Raw genomic sequence first — 13,586 nt, forward strand, 5'->3', positions numbered from 1 at the left:
TCAATAGATTTTTTATTTTTTCTTTTTTAGTTTATTCTCCTTAAGGTACAAAAAAAGCAACGCTTTCAGAAGCATGTAATGCCAGGTAAGGCTCCGACATATTCTCTAGCCCCTGGGCCAGATAACAATCAACCAGTTTCTGCTTTCTTCACAATTTTAACTCCAGGACAATTTCTGCCTTGACAAACATTTTTGACCTCTCCACATTTCCACTGGGGTTTCACAGGTAGAAATCAGGGCAGAATTTATCCCCATGAGTTTCTGGATTAATGCCTTGGTAAAGGAAGGGGAAAAGGCAAAATTAATTCTCTCTGTTAGTGCTAATGCTATTCCTCAGGGATAGTTGGCCCCAAGATATTCATCTTTGTTCAAAACAAGCACACTTCCATACTCATTTCACACTTGCAGCACAGCTTCTACAAGCCAATATCTGCATCAAAAAAAAAAAAGAGCTTAAACTCATGGGAGTCTGCATTCTGTTAGAGGACCAGGAACTGGGAATGGACTCAAAGCCCATCTTCGCCCACCTGAAGTTCCAGCTAAAACATCAAGTTATAGGAGGAAAGGTCAGGTCCCAGATCCATCAAGAATCATGAGGATTCTTGCCCTGAAAAGAACATGGTAGTGCATGTAGTGCTTGTTTGTTGCTTCAAAACTCTTCCTTCATCTAGAAGCAGAGCTGTGATGGACGAAGGCCTTCCCAGCCCTGACATCCTGACGCTACACATGCAGCCTGCACTCTGGGATGCCAGCTCACGGTGTCACATTGGCTTGGGTTCTGCCTCTTCCTTTCCTTATGCCTGCAAGCTCAATTGAACTTATGAAAATTCAAACTGTCTTCTGTCTGTTTCATACATCATCAGCAAACAATCACTAGACAAAATGAATTTGCTCTCTGTAATTTGGAGGTTACACAAATGCCTCTGCTGTATAATGCAAAAAAAAAAAAAAGGAATAAAGTTTGGTATGCAAGGTTAACTCAGCATGGAGGAAAGTAGCAAAGAAACAGAGGGAGAACACGAACAATAAAATACTCAAAAGTGAGGAGAGTGACATGAGAAATACTTCTGTAAATTGGAGTTGGCCTTGCTACTTTTGAGTGATGGGATTAAACAAAGGCTCAAGCGAGTTGTGAAAGATCACCCCCAAGAGTGGCTGTATCACCATTCCTCATGATTTGGACACACAACATCCTTATTTATAATAACAATGGTTACTATTTATCCCCTAAGAGCTCTGCAAACACAAATTCACAAATTCAGTAATGTTCACAGAGCTGTATCAGTTTGAACTAGATTGAAAGAGTGATCTGCTGCACAAGGCACAGTGAGGTTAAATGACTTGTCCAATGCCACTCATTATCCATCATGAGTATCAGTATTCACTCAGTACCCATAAAGATTAGAACACCAGATCTCTAGGTCACTGATCAGATCAGGCTGTGTAAAGCTGAACCCTTGACAAACCAACCTCTTTTTTAACAAAAATAACATGGCATACACTCCTTACTGCCCTCAGCCCAGGCAACGTAACTAAAACTATTGCTTTGAAAGCACATGTTTTTCTTCCATACACAATATGTGTGCTGTCATTGTCTCATTCCAAAATCATGCAGACACTGAGTGTGAGCAAAGGTACCTGCTGGTGCTTGACTTAATCCTATTTGGGGTTAGTTGCAAACAGCAAAGTACTAAACCACATCCTTAAAGTTAAGTATTTGAGTAGTCCCATTGACCTCAAAAGATCTGCTTGCCTATCAACCCAGATGACTTTAGTTCAGAGAACCCAACAGAGCAAGAACCCAGCCCACAGACTTTTTGCATTGGCAGAATATCTGTCCCACATGCAGCTGTCTGACAGATGTTCAGGTGATGTGTATGTTAATGCTTCTTCTAATGCCACGTACCAAGTATTTTTTATTAGACCAAATTTGGCTCATCTTATAATAATCATTCACTTTAGGGACATCCCTATATTAACGCAAGATTTCCACCCTTTAATTAAAGAAATAAATTACAAAACTATCAGGATATGGCTTGCCCTTTCTCTTTGCTGTTTTTGGGTTAATACAGGAAAGCCCAAACAGCAAGTTCACCTTTTTAAGGATCTTACAATTAGAAACACCTGATTAGAGCAAACATAGAGGAAACAAAAGAAGTCCTCAAAGTATACCTTCCTCTATCAAAAGTGCCAATGCTGTTATTGTATCAAGCAACTGTTTTCATGGGCAAGAGGTATAGCAAGAACACATCCTCATTTTACAGGATTTACATGCTTATGTAAAACTTTCCTCACCTTTTTCTTCTGTATTCCAGGGACAGGCTATGCCAAGGCTACAGAACTCAAAAGCAGCTACAAGTTTAAAGGTGGGGGTGTTCGTGAGTTTCTTTGTTGCTGTTCTAGTTTCTTTTGTTTGTTTGTTTGTTTGTGGGGGTTTTTTTAAACTATTATACAAGAAACTCAAGGATTAAAAAGATGAGCTTTTACTTCATGGAATGGAAAGAAGACCTAGGCAGAACAGTCTTAGGAATCATGATCCCACGCTCCTTTCCCAGTTTGACCACTGATTTACTTGGACCTTGAGAAAGCTGCTCAACATCTCTGTGTGAATGCACTTGACACTCCTGATAAAAAAATGAAACCAAAAATATTTCCTGAACATGAGTTTTACACTTGTGTATTTATTTTCCCTTCAAAATCTAGAGTCCCATATAACTTTAAAAAGCTCATCCCAGCCAGCACCAATTGCTACTCTTATTTTGTCTTGGGCTCTCCATGCAGGACTTAGTGACCATCTGGATCCTGAGGATTCAAAGAACTTGCCTTAATTCACTCTTACACTGCTGCTGCATTTTGGAAAGAGAAATACTCCTGCTTTCCAACAAAAATTTTCCCGGTTGTTCACACTAAATTGCAAGAGAAGCATGAAATTTGGTACTCACAGATTCAGAAGAGTTCCCCCATTTTTCCCTGAACACCTCCCTTTAAATTGCTGCTGAACCCAGCAAATCCACGACTGTTTTCAACTCGGCTCACCAGTGTAATTGCAAGGTTAACCTCTGGTGGCCAGGGAAGCTGCTCACATTCAGCAATGAAGAGCAGAAAATGTTAAATACCATTCACTGGCCACAGCCTGCAGTTAATACACAATATTTAAACAACACAATGGCATGGCCCTTGCCAGTAATGTAAAAACACAGTGGAGTAGAGCCAGAATGGCACAATCTGCCTGTCTGAGTCATGCTTGGCTCTGTGTGCTGGAGGGGAAGGCTTTAGCTGCCCACAGTGTAACTGTACCTTCCAGCTAGTTTACAATAAAACATTAAAATATATTAAAAAGGGGGGGTGGGGGGTGGTGGTAAAGGCAGGATAAATCCTCTCTAATAGTTAAAATATTTTAAAACTGAAGTATAAAAGTACCACTTTGGAAGAAGGCTCTGGATTTCATTACAGACTGCATTTTGATCTTAAACAAGAAAACAAACTGACTTTGCTTTGTAATATTCCACAGCTATGTACTGTTCAACTGAAATCGATAATTTCCCTTTTTTTCTACAAGCTTCTGGATTTTTTTCATATATTATTTCATTTGATTAAGAGTATCTGAATCTACTGTATTTTCCAATCCTCTTTTGCATGCCTGTTGTTCAGTCACTGAAGTTCCAAATCTTAATTATTAACCCAAATACATTCAATAAACAGATTCTAAATAAGGGTAGATCAGAGTGATGTGCAATCTGACTTGCATTTATGGAATAACTATGCTCTTAGAAAAAGACTCCTTTCTTGCTGAGACGTAGATGTTATTTTGACTGTTTTGTTGTGTCACAGCAGAGATGAATTAGGCATTTCTGCCTTCATCTGCACCCTAAAGCAGCTGAAGTCCCCTGTGATGTCATGAGAAAGTTGTTTGTTTTTTCCTCATACAAAGGAGAAGAATTTGTTACGACATCATGAGAAGAGAATAAACTGTATTTTGTGCTATAAGGAATCTTCTGCTACTTTCTGTTATCTCTGCACCAACGTGCAGAAATCCTCTCTGACAAAGCGACAGCAACTGTAAGTCAACAGAGATGCACAGTGTTCCTAATACTATTCAAAACAAAGCAGGAAAGAATGATCTATTCAGTGCTCTGAAATTAAAGATCTGCAAGATGTAAGTTCCTTTTTAATTTTTAAATAAAACATCCTTTGAACTTCTAAATCCCATTCAAGGGGACTCTGACCTTTATCCAAGACCAGCTACTGTGCTAACACTTTGGATGCATATAGAGGAAAAATACGGACAAAAGGTACCGGAAAAGCTTTTACTTACAGGAATGCAGTGTGGCTTAATCTTTTTGTTTTTAAGGTGCAGTGATTTCAGCATCTACAATGTAACTTCAGGCAGTCTGAAAAGAAACAGGTTAAAATCTCTTTCAGTTATAATTGGTATTTCAGATTTAATTAAAAATTAAACTTTCATAATGTTTCACCATCCAAAGCAATGCATTATCAGTCAAGCGTAGCCTTTTTTTTTTTGTTAAAAGAAGCTCTTCCCAGAGTAGTTTGCAATGAAAGAAAAAGGGAAAAAAGCAATTGAGAGTAGCAAAATATATTTCTTCAGCAAAAGATCTCTGAATAATTTGGAAAGAAGCCTTCTGCCACTTAATTTTAACAATCAACCTTATACTAATTAAAAAAAACCCACAATTAAAAAAGACAGAAAAACACCACCACATACCAAAGACTGTGAGGATAAAAATGTTAATTTCAGCAAAACAAGGACACTGCTAGGACCAGAACATACGCACCAAAAGGGAAAATATGGTTTTACATAATGCCAGCCAACAACATTTTTTACGAATTCGTTCTACAGCATGCAGCACTTTCAGACTGTTGCATGGAGAAGCAGAGGAAGACAAGTTCAAAAGGAGTAAAGCTGTTTGTAAAGTGTACAAGGCAAAAGGTCCCTTGCAACCCTTTGTAAAGGGATATGAAATAGCTCATCTATAAAACTGTATGGTTTCTTATCATGTAAAATAAATGTCGCATTACTGTGCAAAACAGATGATTAAGAAGTGGTAGCTACCGACACAGCATTTGAACAGATGCAAAATATTTTTTTTTTCAAAATGCAGTTGAAATAGTTGGAATGACAATAAAACTCCAGGGGTTGTACCATAAATATGAGTTTAAATGTTAGACTGGAGTTTAAAACCTGTGGTTTTAATTATATCTAATTATAAAGACTCCAAAAACAGGAGAAACGAGAAAAACAAAAAAATATTAATAATAAATTAAAACAATTTTGCAGTAAGTTGTCAGGATTTGGCCTCGTAATAACAAACTATACAGCAATATACACAGACACATACAATGTACCAATGACTCATTAAAGGAACAAATCAAAACTTCATTAAATTTTATTTTTAAAAGGTGACAGCAGAACTTGCCTAATTTACCCCATTCAAAGTCAAAGCTATTCTCCTCACCAGCAGCACACTCGCAGAGACGGTCAAATAAATCCCGGTGCAAATCTAATACTGTTTTTAAATGTACCACAGGCTGGGAGCAATTCCTAAGTGTAATTTTACATTATTCTCCCATAAGTAAAAATACAATTCCTCAGATTTCAGTCTTATATGAGGCTTCTCAATCTATCCTCATGGATCTTTAAAATAAAATGCACCATACCAGACAATATACTGTCACACAAACATGTTCATACACACACCTATACCACAAACAAAAATAAGCTCACAAACTTATTTGTAGGTTTAGGCTTTCCACTCTGTCAAGATCAGAGGTATTGAAGAGCAGGAGGCAAAACAGAGAGCACAGAAGCGGACAGAACAGGAAGAACCAGAAACAATTCTTGAGCATTTGAATGAACAAGAGCCCTCTCATAGAGGCACTAGGATGATGCTGCCACAAGATAATCTTTATAGGTTTGGATGAAATTTTTCCTGAAGGAACCACCTGACACACATCTGTGTGTTCCTCTGTTCCTCTTCCTTTAGACAACCTTATATCACGCAACTTTCCTTCTTTCTCCTGATTGACACCTAATAAGGTAGAGAAACCAAATAAGGTAGTGAAGAAATCCAGGGAAAAAACTGGTAAGTCCACCAGCAGCAGGCAATAGCACAACTGCCACATATGGGATAACAGTTTCAGCCTCTGAACTTCCATTTCTTTCACTTTCTTCCCCTTTCAAATTTACCCCTTTTCCAACATCTTCGGGACTCTAAGGCTGGCTTGCTGGCAGGGCAGGAGAGGGGCAGCAGTATTTAAAATCCAATGCTATTTCTTCTAATGAATGCAGTGAAAAACTGACCTCAACTGAGAAAACAAAGAGCATTCACTGAAGGTAAAATGTATCCCTGTGTAGAGAGCCAGTATAGAGAAGCCCTATTCCAATGACCTAAATAGGAATAAATTGGTGCATGGACTTCACCACAGTGAATTTTGTCCAAAATTCCAATTCTTTTTGGTAGAGAACGAACATGGGCATCTCCTGTCAAAGCACAAAGGCACAGCACCTCCTTCCCATGCTGGGCACAATCCTGACAACTGCTCTTCAGTGTATCTTCCTAGTGGTTTTAAGATGAAGTCTTTTGTGCTTTGCCCATGTTTTTCTGATTGGGAAGGGAAAGGGGGGGGATGCAACATTTGGCATTACTCTGCAAGTTAGCCTGAGGACATAGTGCCTGCAGATAAAGTGGTCCCTCCCCTCAAGGCAGGCATAATTAGCACACACTGTGATTCTTCTAATACAAGAAATAGAGGCTTGGAAAAAGCTCTCTCTAAGAGCTTGCCTTCCTGTGCACAGGTGAGGATGCTTAACACTTGTGGGGCAGGAGATCATGATTGTTACATGAAAGGGGTGCCCTAATCCCCTTGCGGAAAGAAAAGAGATGTGGCTCAAGAACAGTCAATGAACTTCTGCTTGAGAGAAGCCCAAGAGCTGGAATTGCAAGAATGAGGACTATGGCAGGTCAGGAATGAGGCCCATGAGTAAAGTGTTAAAAACAAGGCAAGTGTTGCCTCTTAGTAAAGGTTTGAAAAACAAATATCAGAAGGTAAAGAGGTTTCACTTTGCTCTCTCACAATTCCTTCTTGCCACAAAGCTTATGCAGAGTGTGAAAACTGTGAGATTTCCCCTCACAGTTACCAACTCTGCAATGACTGAAGTTCATTAGCAATATTTCATGACCTGCGTGACTGTACTTTGCCTGACTCATGGTTATGGTCTAATTCACCACTTTGATAAGGATCAGATTCCTTCAATCTAAAAAATTAAAGAGAAGGGAAAAACATGTAATTTTTAATCGGGAAACATTTCAGAAGATGTCAGCCTTCTGCAAACTCTTAGCAATAAAGAAGCTCCATATCTGTATAGCTCTGATTTTCCTTGAGTACCTTAACTCAGCTGGAGCAGGTCAGAGCCGTACACAGCTGATTAGTTATGAGGAGAAGGAAAACTAGAGGAAAATACATTATAACACTTTTTGATATATTTCGAAATTTCTAGATATAGAAATTACAACCTCAGTCAATTGATCTTTTTCAAGCTCACTTCTTGAGCTGGAAATCAACAATGAAGCCACTGCCACAAGTAACTATTTAAAGAAGGCAAAATACTGATGTCCTTCCTCAAGGAAAAAAACCTCATTGATGATATTAAGGAAGTTGTCTTCAACAACCAGGGAATGAGGGAAAGGGAGCACACTGGGAAACAAATGGACACACAAAAATGAAAAACAAGCCCTTTACCTTCAGGAGAATATTCAAAAATACTCATGGGCCAGTTAAGAGACCTCAATCCAACTTCAGAATCGAAATAATTACTTAAGATATGGCCTAGAATAATTGTGTCACAGAAATGAAAAAGGAAAGTCAATTGTACAGGTACCTCATCTAGCAACAAATATACAAATTCAGGAATTGGAACCAGTATAGACACATCGGCACAATGCTCTATTCAGGTTCACTGGTAAAACAAAAGAGTAAATCTTATTAACACAGATATAGCACTACTTTACTGCTTTTTTTAGGTGAATGCACTTTAGTTGGTATTAACTCTCTGTAAACAGCTTTACTTTTGCCACCCGTTCCTTGTCCTGAGTGGAGAGAATAAAAAAGAAAAAAAAAAAGTAATAGTAGTGATTGAAAAATCCTCTCAAGAAGTTTGAATTGAAGATCTTACTACACTTTCAAAAATATGCTGGAATTTAGGTTATTTCCAGCTCTGCCTTCAAACTCATAGCCATTTGTGGCTCAAACCAGAGTCACAGGGTTTGTGGGGAGGCTTTGTAATCTGGCAGAATAGAAACAGAGGACAACCTACAGCATTGTGCTGGGATCAAGGGTTCCTCCCACTGCAGGAATGGACAACAGGAGACTGAAGGTTTCTTTGTCAAAATGGTAAATCTCTATCTGTTATTGGTTCAAAGATGAATGCCCACAGAGATTTTGTTGTCCTCATGGCATTCACCCTTCGAGTTTACTTTCTCAGTGAAGATGACACCCATTACAAATTTTAATTTCCAAACCATGGCTGTTTCAGCTAGAAAAGCATTTTAATCAGGAAAAAGGTGTATTTTTGGCAACAATTCACACACACCCCACATCCCCCAAAAGTATTTGAACTGTTTTTGTTCAGGTATGATAAAACCTGCCTTTGGGCAAAGACTGAGACTCCTTGAAATCTCAGTTTCAAAAAGTTAGAGAGAATCAACTGTATAAAAGCTGCAATGCATAATCCACTCTAATGGTCACTTGGAAACAGGTACTGGAGGCAATTTCACCACAAGGGCTCTCAAACCTGTTAAACTTGTTGGATCCCTTAACAGCACAGTCCATCTCCCTCATTTATTCCTCCTGCTAACAGAGTTAGCAACAAGCACTTGAGAAGCCCAGCTGTGAAAGCACGAGAGCTGAACTTCTCAACCCACAGAAGAGTTGGTCTCTATAGCTGCACTTATGATCTGACCTGGGCTCCCAGTGTTTAGGAGTTTAATGGATAGTTCTGTTATAGTTAGGTGGGACCCAGCATCCTTCTAAATACCTCTTGAAGCTTTCCTCCTACACAGGGGCGATGATGGTAATCAAGTTGGCTGCTGAAAACCATGATATTCCTTATTCCAACTGTTTTCTTGCACAAGCTGTCCCTAGATCCTGTTTATGTTCCTAAGGAACAGGAACAGTGACAGCATGCAGCTTTCATGAGGCCTTGCCCAAACAATTCTTTCTCTAAAGATACAGCTTTTTGTGAAGCAGCTCTGAAGCTGATATTTGCTGAGCATCTCTTGGAATACAGCTTGAAGACTTTACTTATGCCCTTTGCAAGCTATTGTAGCATATAAGCTTCTCCCACTTCTTTTCAAGGTTCATAATGCTTTGATCTTCACAGCCTCACTGCTCCTGCTGAATGGTATCATCTCCCATGGCTCATATTATCTTTAGTGCATAAAATGATAATACCTGTTAAGAAGCAGGCTCTATCACATAATCACAGCAGAACCTTCACATTTATTCTGGTTTAACAGAGAAACTTACATCAATAAATGTTTCATTGTGATGGGTATTTCAGTGCGGTGACAAACTGGGCGGATAAAGGAAATGTGGTGGATATAATTTGTTTGGATTTTAGCAAGGCCTTTGACACAGTACCACACAGGAAGCTCATAGAGGCACTAGAGAATTATGGTCTGAATACTATTACAATAAGATGGATAAAAACTGTCTGACAGATAGGAAGCAATGAGTTATTAATCAATGGTATTACAAAAGAATAGAAAGAAGAATCTACTCTGATGCTGAGCAATAGGTGCTAGGATTATTATCACTACAGAGATTCATTAAAGATGAGAAAAAGAATGTAAATATTGACAGCATCCAAAACAGATGATTCAGAAAAAAGAAATTCATCAAATGCGAAAGGTATCAAAATTGTAAGATTAAAGTAATGTGCACAAGCCAGAACAATGTGGTATTTAATGTATCTTAAAATGTAAAAATAGTTATCAAAAACCAATACAGAATTTAGTTTCAAATTCAGAAATAGAAGGTTTTCACTGTGTTGGCTTGACTTTATCATGTTACTATGCACTAGTATGGCTGAGTGGCTAAATTTGCTCCCTTGGAAAGCAAAATAATATATATCAGTCACTGTGATAAGGGACAATCATCTGGCCTATTTTCTTAGACTATCAGTACTAATGATTAAAATTTTAAAGTTTAGAGTAATCACATATGACATCCTTAAAGTCTTCTTTGGAAACAGGGGACTTTTTTAGTTGTACTTCCTGAATTTCCACTGCCCTGCACAGCTAAAACCACTTTGTTGCTGATTTCTGGTGCAGAAGATGACATTGAGCTATCCCCACAGAGACGCTGTGTGCATTCAAATGGGTACTACCTCTCCACTTCCTTCACAGATCTGCCTCCAAAAAATTCAGCCTGACCCCTACTTGTGAAAGGGCAAGATCCTGGATGAAAAGTAACATACTTAGATGAAATGAAAAACCACAGGGCAATGCACATAAATCTCATGGGACATATGGCAGGGAAGGTCCAAGTGATAAAACTTTATCTGGAAGTCTAGCTATTCCAAAGTGTGGAACAATTAAACATCGCAGTTGACTATTTCCAGGATAAACTCATCCGTATCACAGGATGTGAAGTTCACTATATCCTGCCTCTTGCTCTTTCCTTGTGTGGAGAACGCACCCCCAGCACCAAAGACTCTGCTTACCTGTGCCATTCAAGAATAAGGCCAAAATAACTTCTAATGCTCTCTTTCTTGAGACAGCAAAACGAGTGAGTGAGTGAGTGAGTGAGTGAGTGAGTGAGTGAGTGAGTGAGTGAGTGCTACACGTTTTAAACTGTAAGAAATTTAGGAAAGTTGTCACAACTCCTCCTCTTGACTCATGGTCCTTGTCTTGACATGTGACATCAGGAGACTGTACCTGGTAATCTCAATCACCTATGAAGTCCATCATCTGTGGTTTTGGGACCTTTGATCTTCTCCCAAGATCTCCAGTATTTCTTCTACCCTCACATAGCAGCCTAAGCCCATTTCTTCTCCCTGACCAGCACCTGCTTCCCTCCATCTTCACTGTGAGAATCTGCCTTGCTTGCACTGCAAAAATTCCATTTTCCTTTCTTGCTACAGGCAAAGAAGGGAATAGGATGAAGGTGTGACACTTCTTTCACAGGAGAAAGAGACAGGGAGGGAAGTGTATTAGCAGAGAGGCATGAATTTGTGGGTCTCATGTCAGAGAAGTGGAAAGAGTCAGAGGTGGCATTGTCCACTTCAGGTCTCTGGAGCAGCAAGTGCAAGTGTGGCTTCTGTGGCTCCAACAGACTTTAGATGGACAGTAGGTCCAGCACTGTCATGCTGCCCTTAGCAGAAGCCTTATCCCCACAGGCCTATCTTGGGAGGAACTTGCGATTCTGATGTGTAAGAGGGCCCATGCTATCTTTTAAGAATAAATAAAATTAATAAAAAGCAAAGTCAGGACTGCAGGCTAAGTTTTGAGTTCATACAAGCAGGTGCATCACAAGTGGTATCAGGCCTCTTCCAGATCACACATGGACAGATTTTATTCCACCATATGCAGAAGCACAAATCAATGCAGTCTTTTACTTCAGCACATTATTTATGTTTTTTGCCAGAAGGCCATTAACCTGAATCCCAAAACCAGAAACCAGCTCCATCTTGCACAATGTCATGCACAAACCATGCCCAGAAGTTTCACATTATTTCAGTTTATGTAACTGCCATATTAAGCTCAAGGCCCAAGGAGGATACTGAACAATATCTTATTGTACAGGCTATTGAGATTCAATATTACAAGGACAATGCTACCAACCCCCTCCAATTTCATTCATCTCAGAAATCTTTGCAAATTTAATACCAGAGGACTTGGAGACCTTTAGACTGTACTGCAAATCTGCTGCTTAAACTTTTAATGTAACATTGATGCAAGCTCTCAAATATCTCCCAATAAAGTCCATACTTGTAATTCTTGTTTAATTAGACATCATCCTACAAGAAGAGAAATTCAAACCCAGCTGGAACTATATAAAAGTTCAGGGAAGTTCAGTTCCTACACTGTGATTTGGCAAAGCTCTATTGTAATTTTTTTTCCCCAGAAACAATGCAGAAAAAAAAAAAGAGACTATATCAGCAATGATTTCAACTGATCACTGTGTCAGGACCGGAAATAATATCTGGAAGAAAAAAGGAGAAAACAATCTTCCATTTACTTTCAATATTAGTAAAAACAAGAAAAAGATTTTTATACTGTCAGCCACATCCTGCAAAATCTAGGTAATAAAGCAACAGCATAATGACTAGATAAGTTTAAAATGGATTTTTAAAAAGAATGGCTACGATCTTCTGAAGAGAAAGTAGATCTAAATACACTGCAGGACTAGATTCAGAGACCTCAGCATCCTTGAGGTCCATCCCTGAGGTTGGCCTGGTCCATTACAAATTACATTTGTAGTTATTCCAGGGACCTTGAGATATAGAGTGCGCACACTTAAATCTATGTAATATTTATCTTCGCTTCAGATACTTAAGATGAGGAGTACATGGTATGAGCCCAGGTTCGTGGGGCTTCTGCAACAATTGAATTGCTCGAAGTTCCAAGACTAAAATTCACTCTGGCTCCATTTGCCCAACAAATAAAACCAAAACACACCTAACATATAACAGAATGCTATTATTAGCAAAAAAAAGTTTGGGTATTCAACTTGTTCCATAATCTATGTTTAAACAGATGAGACCAAATGTATCCTCCTGGTGGTCAACCAAACTACAGAATTAAAACTGGTACATAATTTCTTAGCAGTAAAAAAACAATTCTAACAAAAACCCATGTACAGAAGAACATAAAATTAAGTTCCATCGTGTTAACACTAACTCTGGGCAAAGTCTGCAAGACCATATGCTAATTGAATTCCAGGTAAAGAAGATGAGAAGTTCAGATATGCAATTGGTAACTAAATTTCTAACAAAACAACAACTTCAATCTTTTTCAAGTCTTTTCCAAAATACCAGAAGTGATTAGAACACATTGTGGACCAGTCACTTGCCAAGTTTCATGTTTGAAATCAAAGCTGTTTTAAAATTTCCTGAACAACAAAAAAAAAAGCATTTTAAAACTGGTAACATTCAGTCATGGTGATATAATCAAATACCAGCCAATCTGAATTTTGGAACATTCTTGATCTAATGCCTTTATGTTGCAACAAAGCCCAGAAAAATATTTCAGGCCCAATTGCTGAGACAGTGAAAATAATATTCATAAATAGAAAAGGATCATTTACATATTATACAACTAAATTTTTTATTTCTTCAATATGCCTTGAAAGAATTAAAAGGATAGATCCTTCAGGACCTTTGTTGTCATAACTGAGATGCATCTACATTTATCACATTTACCAAATTGGAACCCACCTGTAATTTGTATGGAAGAGCTGAAACTCTTCTTTTTCCCTCCTCTGCACCTCCCACAGAAAGAACTCAACACTCTTCAAGCATTTTCTCTACAAATAACTATAAAAAGGAAGTGGGTCTATCAGGGAGG

The 13,586-nt window shown here is 38.6% G+C and overlaps 1 protein-coding gene across 8 annotated transcripts in view; it reads right to left on the minus strand.

Moving 5' to 3' along the window:
• The window catches only part of ZBTB20 (zinc finger and BTB domain containing 20), a 473,346-nt gene that overhangs the window by 307,294 nt on the left and 152,466 nt on the right, over positions 1-13,586 (minus strand). For 7 of the 8 annotated variants that reach the window (XR_010441560.1, XM_064722062.1, XM_064722021.1 and 4 more), the window contains one exon: positions 4,316-4,391. The exons of the other annotated variant lie outside the window; for it this stretch is intronic. The gene's annotated coding sequence lies outside the window, so the exon portion shown is untranslated. The remainder of the gene's footprint in view (positions 1-4,315; positions 4,392-13,586) is intronic. 8 annotated transcript variants of the gene reach the window in all.

The sequence above is a fragment of the Zonotrichia leucophrys genome, chromosome 1 (genome assembly GCF_028769735.1).
Source record: "Zonotrichia leucophrys gambelii isolate GWCS_2022_RI chromosome 1, RI_Zleu_2.0, whole genome shotgun sequence".
NCBI lineage: Eukaryota > Metazoa > Chordata > Aves > Passeriformes > Passerellidae > Zonotrichia > Zonotrichia leucophrys.